Genomic DNA, 12,569 nt, shown 5'->3' with positions numbered 1-12,569 from the left:
TATGCAAACTATGTTTTTTTTTTTGGGATAGATGGCAATGCGTTTCATGAGTGTTTCAATTAAAACAAGTAAAAGCGTGCTAAGTTCGGCCGGGCCGAATCTTATATACCCTCCACCATGGATCGCATTTGTCGGGTTCTTTTCCCGGCATCTCTTCTTAGGCAAAAAAAAGGATATAAGAAAAGATTTGCTCTGCTATTAGAGCGATATCAAGATATGGTCCGGTTTGGACCACAATTAAATTATATGTTGGAGACCTGTGTAAAATGTCAGACAATTCGAATAAGAATTGCGCCCTTTGTGGGCTCAAGAAGTAAAATAGAGAGACCGATTTATATGGGAGCTGTATCGGGCTATAGACAGATTCAGACCATAATAAACACGTGTGTTGATAGTCATGAGAGGATCTGTCGTACAAAATTTCAGGCAAATCGGATAATAATTGCGACCTCTAGAGGCTCAAGAAGTCCAGATCCCAGATCGGTTTATATGACAGCTATATCAGGTTATGAACCGACTTGTACTTTATTTGACATAGTTGTTGAAAGTAACAATAAAAAACGTCTTGCGAAATTTCAGCCAAATCGGATAGGAATTGCGCCCTCTAGAAGCTCAAGAAGTCAAGTCCCCACATCTGTTTATATGACAGCTATATCAGGTAATGAACGGATTTGAACCATATTTGGCACAGTTGTTGGATATCATAACAAAATACTACGTGCCAAAATTAATTCAAATTGGATAAGAATTGCGCCCTCTAGAGGCTCAAGAAGTCAAGACCCAAGATCGGTTTATATGACAGCTATATAAGGTTATGGACCAATTTGAACCATACTTGGCACAGTTGTTGGATATCGCAACAAAACACGTTGTGCAAAATTTCATTCCAATCGGATAAGAATTGCGCACTCTAGAGGTTCAAGAAGTCAAGACCCCAGATCGGTTTATATGGCAGCTATATCAGGTTATGGACCGATATGGACCATTTACAATACCAACCGACCTACACTAATAAGAAGTATTTGTGCAAAATTTCAAGCGGCTAGCTTTACTCCTTCGGAAGTTAGCGTGCTTTCGATAGACAGACGGACGGACGGACGGACAGACGGATGGACAGACGGACGGACATGGCTAGATCGACATAAAATTTCACGACGATCAAGAATATATATACTTTAGGGGGTCTCAGACGAATATTTCGAGTAGTTACAATCAGAATGACGAAATTAGTATACCCCCCATCTTATGGTGGAGGGTATAAAAAGAAAATAAATAAATCGACAACAAAAGTGAATAACAGGATGACTATGAGCGTCACACAGGCTGGAACTTTGAACTTCAATCTGTGTGGTGTTTTACGTTATCACGAGAAGCTTATCTGGGAGCGTCTACAGGTTGCGGATAGTGGAATGCTCCATACGGAGCATCTGCAACTGCAGTCGAGGACAATCAGCGGTAACTAGTGGAAAGTCGCAGTGAGAGGCCGGGTGGCACCGTCTCTTGCTTAAATACTGAGTGCCTATGGTGCTCGATACGACGAGGTAAGTTATTGGTACCTTTAAATAACCAATGGCCATCAGGTTCTCGCGGAGTGTGACCTCTTTTATTTACAGTTCCTAGTATTTTGGGAAATAATAAATGTTATTAAATTTTTGTTTTATTTCTTAAAACATAATGTGCTTTGAAATTAAAAGCTGTCTATATGTCTATACATAAAATTTTCATTTTTATTTCAATTTGAAAGACGATTGGTGTTAGACGTGTCAGAAAATATTTTATACGAAAAAAAAAGAAATATTCGAATATTTAATTGAATAATTTTTAAGGAGATAAAAGGATCACGAGCATACCACATCAATTTATTTTCAAATTTCGGACGACGAAATTAATTTTTCAACTAATTTTTATTTTCCTATTGTTTGGGTAAGCATTTAATCTTTAAATATTGATGTTCTTTCCTCTAAATTGCATCCCCGTTATTTTATCGCAGATCGCCGATTCCTCTGTGAATCGGCGCTGTCCATGAACAAAAGAAGAGGAAAACTCCAATCTCAAATTATCTGTATTGGTCCCAAATTTCCTTAGACATCAATCCCCTAATTATTATATAATCGGTCCCAAAGACCAATTGATGCTTTTTAAAGGCGGATATTGAAATTTTTGATTCTACTAATATCAAGACCGGAGTCTTCTAATCGATGGTTTGATTAGAGCTCAATGAACCCAAAATTGACCTAAAACCCTGACTTGTCAAATCAATACATCAAATGCTAGAGTCTTCCCGTCCATAGTTTTATTGAAGCCCAATGGACACAGCATTTCCCTATTACCCAATTGTGTCAATTAAAGAATTCTGGGGATTCTCATTCTTTTTCAATAGGAGATAAAACAAGAATTATTTATAGTATATACATTTAGCTTATTTTCCCCGTTATTACATACAAGACAATTATTAAATTTATATGTTACTTTGGTGCACGAGCAAAGCAAATTTGAAGCCTTAACTTTTATAACCACCCAGAACTTTATCAATTTCAAATCCCACGTCTGAAGGCCTAGGACATCATGGATATTAGCTGGTGAGTTATCATAATATTATTTAATTTGTTATGCTCATGCCACATTTTTATAATAACACAAATTCACGACACTTATCTATACATAATGCTAGGTTTAGTTTTATTTTTACGTAAACTATAGTTCTTTCTTTTAATATCATTCACTTTTAACTTATTTATAAACTTAGATTACCTTTAATACAATCACTTTTTATTGGACTAAGATTAATACCTTTAATTGCCACAAATCGATTACTATTAATTTTTGAATATATTATAACGATGTTTTAAACATTTTTTTTTTATAACTCACGAAGGACATACAGTAGTGGGAGATAAAATGGGCTGAAGAACTCGTCAGCATGGTTGGGTGAGTAGAGAATGGCAGTCAAATTACATCTTAGACTGCTCCTGAGATTAGCTTCACTCTAATTTCTTCTGTCCTTAATTTTTCTTTTATTTAATACCTTTGCTATTCTTCTTTTCACTTACTATTCTTTTAAGTTACTTTATTTTTACTTTTATGGCAGCGAAACAAAGCCTACTTCCAACGGGAAAGAACCGCCCCAGGACTGAGCACGGCCGGCGGCGAGGAGGTAGCGTTCGCTCATATAGACCGGAACGAGCTTGCTCGCCTATAAGAGCTTGATGAGGATCGCCAACTTCACATGCAAATGTGGCTACAACAACAATATAAACTATAACAAGAAAAACAAGTTAAAGCGTGCTAAGTTCGGCGGCGAGGAATCTTATATTCCCCACGCCATTCACAAATGTTAGGGTCTTTGCAAGGATTCTTTTTATAAACAGAGATTAAAAGACGTTGGTGTGTGGTTATTAATAGAAAACCCCATGCATGTCAAATAGAGAAATTGGTTTAAATAGGACCAATTGGGGCCATACTCGGTGTAGATATGGGAGGTCAAGGCGGAAGCCATTGTGCCAAATAGAAACTCAAGGAATAAAATATGCAGATCGATATATGTGGGAGCTATATCAGGTTATATATCAATTAGGAGTTTACTTTTAGATAACTGTTGAGGACAGAAAGTCCAAAAAAATCGGCATTATGAATTTACGACGCTACGAAATAACCCCCCAATGAAATAGACTCTAAAAGCGAAATTAAATAACCCAAAATAAAATATTTCCCAGCATAAATCAAATAAGCTCCAAATCGAAATAAAGAAATAATGTAATGCATATAATATAAATAAATGCAAAACTTGAAGAGAGGGTGCGGATATAAATACGCCCGATGCCACTATGGACATACACCTAAGCCAGTAATCGGTTTGTTGTGCGCTCTAAAAAACTCAAAAGTAACCTCGAAAAAGAAAGTTTTAAGTTAGGAATTCCGTGCTACTTACAAAATACTTAATTTTTTCCATAACACTCCCCTAAGATGATTCGTATCTGGTATTGTCTCCCCACCTAAGTACCGATGACTTTTAACCGCCAAAGCCGGGTCATGTCATAGGAAATGCTCCAACGCCACATCATTTTCCCCGAATGACCTACACATGTTATCACTTGCCACATCGATTTTGCATAAGTGAGCTCATAGCCCTATGTGTCCCGTTATGATATCAAAAGCTATACTGACCACCTTCTTATTTCCTTTCAGTAATAGCCTCGTCCTCTTACGATCCGTATCACCCCATAGGATTTTCGCCGTCCTACCGACTGTTACGCTGTTCCACAGTGTTACGTGCTCGTACGTCGCCCACACTCTTTACTCCGACTGCGACGACCCAAAAGGCTTCGGGTTATCATGTTGTTGTTGCCATTAGGGCCATTTTACAGTCCGTAAAGATGTTCACACTCGACGTCCTCCTCGACGTTACGTAATACGTGACGTATTCCTTGATCGCCCAGATCTCCGCCTCCACAAACGTATTATGGTCAGGCATCCTAAAACAGATCTTAGTCCCTGGGTTCTCAATGTAGACCCCCAGGCCCACTCTGTTCTCTTGTTTTGATTCATCCGTGTAACATAAACTGCGTATGAAACATTAAACTATTATACCCACCACCGAAGGATGGAGGTATATTCATTTTGTCATTCCGTTTGCAACGAAAATGGCTCCCCTCCGACTCCGCAGACCTGGATTTTTCTTGTTATAGCTGCGTGTCGCAGGGTGACAACTCTTTTGGCGAGAAGATATATGTGGAGCAGATATAAAAACATCCAATGTGTTGTAGGATATCAGAATGTTAGCTTGGCTCGATTAGGTTCACACATATTTATTTGTGTCTATTATTGAAGCAATGAAACTTAAACTTTCCAAAGCCATAGCGATTCTTTTGAATTCCTCCTTTTTTCTTTCTTTAAAATATTTGGGGTCCATTAAACAATAACTTTTAATTTCTGTTGCTGACAATAGAGTTTTTCCAACTAACATGGTGTCCTGCACTGTATGGGAATATGGTCCATTAAATCCAATTGTGATATGAAATTTACGAGAAGTGAAGTTTCTAATTTGATACAAATGTAGAAATTAAGTCTATATTTTAATGCTTGAACACCAGACCAGTCCACGCCATCCACCCCCCACAACTCACCTATTTTCTTAGCCCATATAAGTGGGTGAAAATATCATCGATATGTTTGTATGCGGATAGGACAGGAGAGGGCAGCCGGAGCAAAGCAAAAAAGATAAATAAAACAATAAAAGACAACTGATGCCATTCCCTGGCAGGATGCAGGAATGACAAAGCAAGGATGCTGGTCCAGTTTGCAGCAGCTCTAAAAATAACTATTTCTTTAGAGATGTTTCCCATGTTGAATACGTCCATGTAGATACATTTCGAATGTTGCAAAATAATGAATATTGAACAATAATCGAAGAAAATACAGTTTTGCTGCCAGCACAAGGATACGTGTACCAACGGCAAGCTGCAGGGGAATGAAGTCAGGAATTTTGTGTGCCTCTTATCGGACATAGACTCAAGTGAATAGTCCCCCATTTGCTCACGACCACTGGAGCAATCGAATTCAATTACACTCTGTTTCTTAACAATGTTTCAAGATGCGTTAGCTTCGAGGCAGGCAACAAATGCTACTGGAGAGAGAAATAAAAGGCCATAGTTGGCATTTTTCATTGTCAAGTTGGGGGCGTTTGAATTGTTTTTTTTTTACCTCTATCCCCCGCATAGAGACAGTGCAAAAATGCTGTTAGTTATTTTCGCTCAAGCGAGTAATTAGAAATTATATCCAATTGCCTTGTGGCTGATTTTTGATTTTCATAGAAATTGAAGACTCGTAGATACACGCAAACAGACAAACACACTCACAGGCGCTTCAGAACGTTCTCAATATCGAGAGACAACCCAGATATACACTTCGAGCGATACTTGAGCATATGTGCACGAACACAGGCACTTACGCACACACACACACCGAAGCACAAGCCCAAAGGATATATGCGTGTCACTGACAATGTAGAAATGCAAAAGGTTTTATGGTCGTGACGGCGACGGTGACTACTGGTATTTTAACTTGCTCTTCACAGCCCCATGCCATTACTCTATTTGTGTCTCTCATGAGGAGATATTGTTTCTGTTGTTGTTGCCATGATGTAGCTGGTGGTTTTGCTGCACACACCAACAAACGATAGTGTCCACCACTAAACATGTGCTACACAGGGCTTATGTACACTCAGAGAAATAATATCTGAATGCTTGATATTTGGCATCATTTGATGTAAGTGTTTTACCACCATTTGGTTGAGAGTATGCTAGGATTATTGATGGCATCTTCTATTTATTTGAATGTCTAAATATGTAGAATGAAATTCCTCCAATTGATTTCAGTTTCTTAAAGTGTAGAATTGTACAATAAAACAGTATTGATGGCAAGGACAGTTGTACATCTGTCCAGTCTATAAGCAATAGTATAGTAACATAAACGCAAAGAAGAGCAGATGTTTAAAACTTTAGCATAGTTTTCCCCTGCAGGTGGAAAGTAAAAGTCATGCTAGAAAAATTCAATTGACTTTTCTTGGAACCAAAGATAAAGAAAACTGATTTAAAATGCGTTTCTAATTATCACTGTTGTGAAAGTTTATGTATAAGGTAAGGATAAATCAAAATCAATCCCTTATTAAACCCCTTAGGATAAATCCAAATCAATCCCTTGACGTTTTTGCTGCGTAAATAAGGCTCACCGGAAGAATTTGCATTTCTCTCATTCTAATTGAGAGTTGTTCGAAATTAAAGTTTTTTGCTCATTGATAAGGGACTTTTTATGGTCGAGCTCGAACGGCATGTAGTTAATCGATGCCTTCGATGCTTTTCTTGACAGCAGACCTCAGAATTGTCGCCAACAAGGAAATAATCACCGCTAAAACTTGTGTTGGCCTTTAACATATGTTACTACAATATATTATTCCTTTATCGGCATAACTGCAGATTTAAACTATGTCCCTTTGGTTTCTCAGAATGCATATTAGTGCCTGCATGCATAGTGTATGCTCTCAAAAAGTTAGAGGATTCATGTTTTTGCCGCTCTTACGCTTCTATGTTAAAATCTTCTACCTACATTTTTAAACTGCTTCCACTTGTGCAAATGTTTATATATTTGTTCCTGGAAATATAAAATTGAATTCCTACAAATTCTAAAAAAGTGTTAAAGCTAACAAGGAACGAGCGCACGAGCGTTAGCAATTGCAATGACAAACAGATATGAAAATAGTTGTAAAACACTTATTCCCATGTTTTCAGAGGGAAATGCGAGGCATATTTTTGTCATTAACCACAAAGAAAAACCAGTCCGTACACTTCATGGCAAAGTGGTAGCTTCCAGTGAAAAATAAGAGGCATACTGCAAACGAGGAAAACGCAAACCTCTTGAAATTCGCAAAAACTTCGAGGCGTTCTTTTTTTGTTGAAGTGCCGCTGCGTGCTCAAGTGCATCGTTGGCTGGACCAGAAAAACATAAAACAGAATTGAAGACCTACAAACGGCGATAATAATAATTGCAATAGTGTACACAGCAAATGTGGCCGAAGGTGTTACCATGGCAAAATAAAAAAACAGAATCTTTGGTGTTCTCAAACATCATTCAAGAAATTGTGTGTGTGTGTGAAACTTCGTTAGGGTGAAATCAACAAAACGTAAACGCAGTAGAAGATAACATCATTACTATTTATCATTCCTTATCGTTTCTTAAGCGACATGTAAAAACGCATGCTAGGTTGGGCGGGGACAACTTTTGTATTTGGTCTAATTGGGGGGACGAAATAAAGAAATAATCCAAATAAATTCTTCATAGAAATCTTAGTACCTATGGTAAATTAAAACAAGCAAGGTAAGGCAAAAGTTTAGCGGTGCCGACTAAAATTTCCTACACCTACCCTAGGACTATAATTTGGCTGATATAATTATATGAACGATACACCTGATTTTGATAGACTAGGGCAAAAAGTGTTTAGGGGGATAGTTAAACATGTTGTGCGGGCAATGTATATATATGTCAGCTACATTTCAATCCGAACATATTTTGACCATTAGCCGTACAAATTGCGAAAGACTTAAAAGGAGAAAATGAAAAATTTGGAGAAGATCAAGAAATAAATGCGCATTCAAAAGCTCTGGAGAGCAAGATGGGTCGAAACTTATATATGGAAGCGTTATTGAAATCTGAGTCGATTTCTGTAAAATTTTCCAATTATTTCAAGATTCAGAAGTTAATCCCTTGAACCGATGTTGACTATTATTGCAATAATATTGTTATTTTCCAGCCGATCCCCTCGAAATTTTACATACGGAATTCCCTTATGAATCCTAACCTTATAACTCAGTTTCCTAAAAATCGGCGGCAAATTTTTTGTTTTGTGATTAACAATTTGCGTGCAAATTTTGTGATTGTAAATGGGCCATATCGGTCCATGGTTTGACATAGCCTCTATAGGGCTCAATACTTATCCGATTAGAATGCAATTTTGCACGACTTCCAACAACTGTGCTAAGTATGGTTCAAATCGGTCAATAACCTGATATAGCTGCCATATAAACCGATCGTGAATCTTGACTTCTTGAGCCACTAGAGGGCGCAACTCCTATCCGATTTGAATGAAGTTTTTTACGAAGTATTTTGTTATATGCCAAATAGGGTTCTAGTCGGTTCATAACCCGATATAGCTACCATATAAACCGATCTGGGATCTTGACATCTTGAGCCTCTAGAAGTCGCAATTATTATCCGACTTGCCTGAAATTGTGTACGACGGATCCTCTCATGACCATCAACTTACGTGTATTTTATGGTCTGAATCGGTCTATAGCCTGATACAGCTCCCATATAAACCGATCTCTCTATTTAACTTCTTGAGCCCTCAAAGGGCGCAATTCTTGCTCGAATTGGCTAATATTTTACACAGGTTTCCAACATATAATTTAATTGTGGTTCAAAACGGACCATATTTTGATATTGCTCTAATGGCAGAGCAAATCTTTTTCTTTATCCTCTTTTTGCCTAAGAAGACATGCCGGGAAAAGAACTCGACAAATGCGATCCATGGTGAGTGAGAGTATATAAGATTCGGCCCGGCCGAACTTAGCACACTTTAACTTGTTTTTTTATACACATCACCGAAGGATGGAGGTATATTCATTTTGTCATTACGTTTCCAACACATCGAAATATCCATTTCTGATCCTATAAAGTATTGGGTTGCCCAAAAAGTAATTGCGGATTTTTTAAAAGAAAGTAAATGCATTTTTAATAAAACTTAGAATGAATTTTAATCAAATATACTTTTTTACACTTTTTTCTAAAGCAAGCTAAAAGTAACAGCTGATAACTGACAGAAGAAAGAATGCAATTACAGAGTCACAAGCTGTGAAAAAATTTGTCAACGCCGACTATATGAAAAATCCGCAATTACTTTTTGGGCAACCCAATATATATATTATTGGTCAGCGTAAAAATCTAAGACGATCTAGCCATGTCCGTCCGATTGTCCGTCTGTCTGTTGAAAGCAAGCTACAGCCTTTAAAAATAGAGATATTGAGCTGAAACTTTGCACAGATTCTTTTTTTTCCATAAGCAGGTTAAGTTCGAAGATGGGCAAGATCGGTAGTAATCGGTCGGATCGACTACTAAAAAGATCAATGTTTTATTATACACTATTGAACATTGACTTGTAATTATTAGTATTTGGTCCAAATCGGAACATATATCGATATAGCTGCTATGGGACATAAGGTATGCATTTTTCACCAGATTTTGATGAAAGGTGGTTTGCATATATACCCGCGGTGGTGGGTATCCAAAGTTTGGTTTGGCCGAACTTAACGCCTTTTTAGTTGTTTTCATTTTCATTTATTATTTGTAGCATTCGTACCCCTCTTCTTTTATTTATCCCCCATATTGTTAGTATCGGGTAAGGTGTCCGTTTGGTGGGAATTGAAGGCCATTCACGTGCTTATTATACTTACCGTTTAGAACTTTTACATGAGGACGTAACAAATTTTTACCCTTCAGGCATATACCCTTCATTTGAATATCATATTGCCATTATTGGGCTACTTGTCCACTTAGGTATGAGGAGGAGTCTCAGCCACTTGTAAAATGTTTGAATGTTATGTTTGGACTCTGCTCCTAAAATCCTTTTATTTAGACCCAGATTTTTTAGATCAGCAATATGTTCTTTCGAGCAGCTTGAGATTGTTTGCCCAAAATTTCGATGTCAAATTTCTACTTTATTCTCAAGTACCTAGAATTTCAGCTCCATTTTGTTGTAGTAACCCCACCTGTCCATTGGTGTCTTGTAGCGTAAAACTCTCTGAAATTCATGCTTTTAGATAGAGATTGTTGTGATATTTTATAATGGCATCGATATCAATAAAATCGGCCAAACGGTAAAGAAAAGAATTGACAATACAAGAAAAATATAATTTATTCAACGAATATTTTACGAAAAAGAAATGTTTCTGTTCAAATATTTTCACAATAATGTGGTGTTGGAAAGCAAACAGTTTTTGATTTTTTAGAAGATTAAGACAAAATATTTAAATATTTTGCAGAAAGTGAAACTACAAAGGATAAGGACAAAAGACAAACCACTTTCAAAAACTTTTTAAATAATCGCTTGAGAAAAATAAAATATAAATGCATAAAAATAATATTTTCTTAGTATGCACATTAAATAAAAACAAATAAAAGTGTACTAAGTTCGGCCGGGCCGAATCTTATATACCCTCCACAATAGATTGCATTTGTCGCATTCTTTTCCCGGAAGGATAAAAGAAAATAATTGCAATGATATTGAAGCTATATCAAGTTATGGTCCGATTCGGACCATAATAGCTCAGTTCAGATTTTTACTTAATTTCTGTTTCTTGAAAAAATCAATATTTTTCTTTTTTGAAGGATCTCACCATTCTCTTTAACTTGCTTTTGCACACAACATAACGCCATCCAATTTGGATGTATTATTATAACACGAAATGTTTTCATCTTACGTAGTTTTACTTAATTTCTGTTTCTTGGAAAAATCAACATAAAAAAAATCAACAACACAACATAACGCCATCCAATTTGGATGAATTATCACCACATGAAATGCTTCCATCAAAAAGCTTCGATGACAATAACCAACAGCATTTATACTAATTTAACATACTACTAGAAAATGCCTTTTGAGCAAATTACAAATGAAGCCCACACCCCTGTAAAAGGCATAGAGCGTGGGTTATGCTATCCTTCTAATTTATCATTGTTAGTTGTGTGGGGGGTGGGGGGAGCGTTAGAGGCGGTAGCGATGGTGACTGTGACAGTGGTTTACTCTCATTTTGTCATCGCAAACAACATCTTCAAAGGGACCTATGTAACTGCCTTTTGTGGATGCTGCCTAATGCTTGGCAAACATCGCACATCCAGCCAACCATCCATCCATCTATCCATCCATGTTTGTGTAGCATGTAAGCCCTCCTCTGAGAGGGCTCTAAGGCTTGTCGTGCAACGGGCATTTGTTGATTACAAATAAATGATAAAATTTCATTAAGAAATTCAGCAACGTTTTTCACACTCTCCGTTTTTGTTCGGAAAGTCGTTGATGCTAACAACTAAAAGTCTTCTAGTCGGCAAGCGTTAACAGCTCAGAGTATTCAGTCTCTGTGTGTGTGTTGTGGGCGGAGGCAGTGGTTTTTCCTATTTTCCCTGTTGTCACTTTTCCTTTTGGTTTGTACCTTTTCGGTGTTGTTCTTCTTCATGTCGTTGTTGTTGTAGTTAACTTTGAGCCACTGATTTGCTTTGTACAATTAGAGCTTCACCCGAAAATAATCACTACGTGCCTCTGATGATATCAACGTGTGATGAAAATCAATCCGGATTGTGTGAGGCAATGCGAGTGTGGGTGATTGCTTGTAGAGCGTGATAACAAGAAGACCGGCAGCTGTGTAATGGCAGAGAGTCGGAGAGCAAGAAACTGTCTTTAAAATCATCAAACGAACATTTCACAGATCCAAGATTTGGATTACTTTTCACATCAACTTCAGTTAAACGAACACTAACGGTTATACCAAGGATGGGATGGGTTAGCATTGGCCCCACTGATGATGGGGAAGCCACGTATGCTTTGGTTGAAAACACGTACTATTAGTGGATTAAAGTATCGAATGTTATTTTTCGCAAATGGCTGCCGAGTATTCTGTTTCCTTTCATTTCTATCGTCGACATCAACGTCCTTATCGTGTGGAGGTCGTGATGATGAAATCATTGAAACGGAATGAGCGCTTTGCTTCATCATATTTGTCCTGATTTGCATATAGCCACCGCATATGCTCGAGTGTGCTGAGTAATACTTTATCCATAATTTGAATAGAAAAACGACTGGTATTTCTGTAATGTGGGATTTTCCTAACAAGCTTACTTAAGCAATCACTTGAAATTTCCACATTTAATCCAGAATAAAAGATACATTAGATTCTATGGAAAAGGGAAGCTGTTCTAAAAACATAGAAATCCTTAAGTTCACATGATTTTTTTATAACGCTAAATCTCCG

The 12,569-nt window shown here is 37.3% G+C and overlaps 1 long non-coding RNA gene across 1 annotated transcript in view; it reads left to right on the top strand.

Moving 5' to 3' along the window:
* The first annotated feature begins 1,749 nt into the window (after positions 1–1,749).
* Positions 1,750–12,569, top strand: part of LOC131995653 (uncharacterized) — a 53,730-nt gene continuing 42,910 nt past the window's right edge. The window contains exons 1-2 of the long non-coding RNA XR_009397522.1: positions 1,750–1,923; positions 1,991–2,579. This is a non-coding gene — a long non-coding RNA (uncharacterized LOC131995653). The remainder of the gene's footprint in view (positions 1,924–1,990; positions 2,580–12,569) is intronic.

Source organism: Stomoxys calcitrans, chromosome 3 (assembly GCF_963082655.1).
Source record: "Stomoxys calcitrans chromosome 3, idStoCalc2.1, whole genome shotgun sequence".
Classification (NCBI taxonomy): domain Eukaryota; kingdom Metazoa; phylum Arthropoda; class Insecta; order Diptera; family Muscidae; genus Stomoxys; species Stomoxys calcitrans.
The sequence above is the reverse complement of the archived record's forward strand: the minus strand, read 5'-3'. Positions and strand labels throughout refer to the sequence as shown.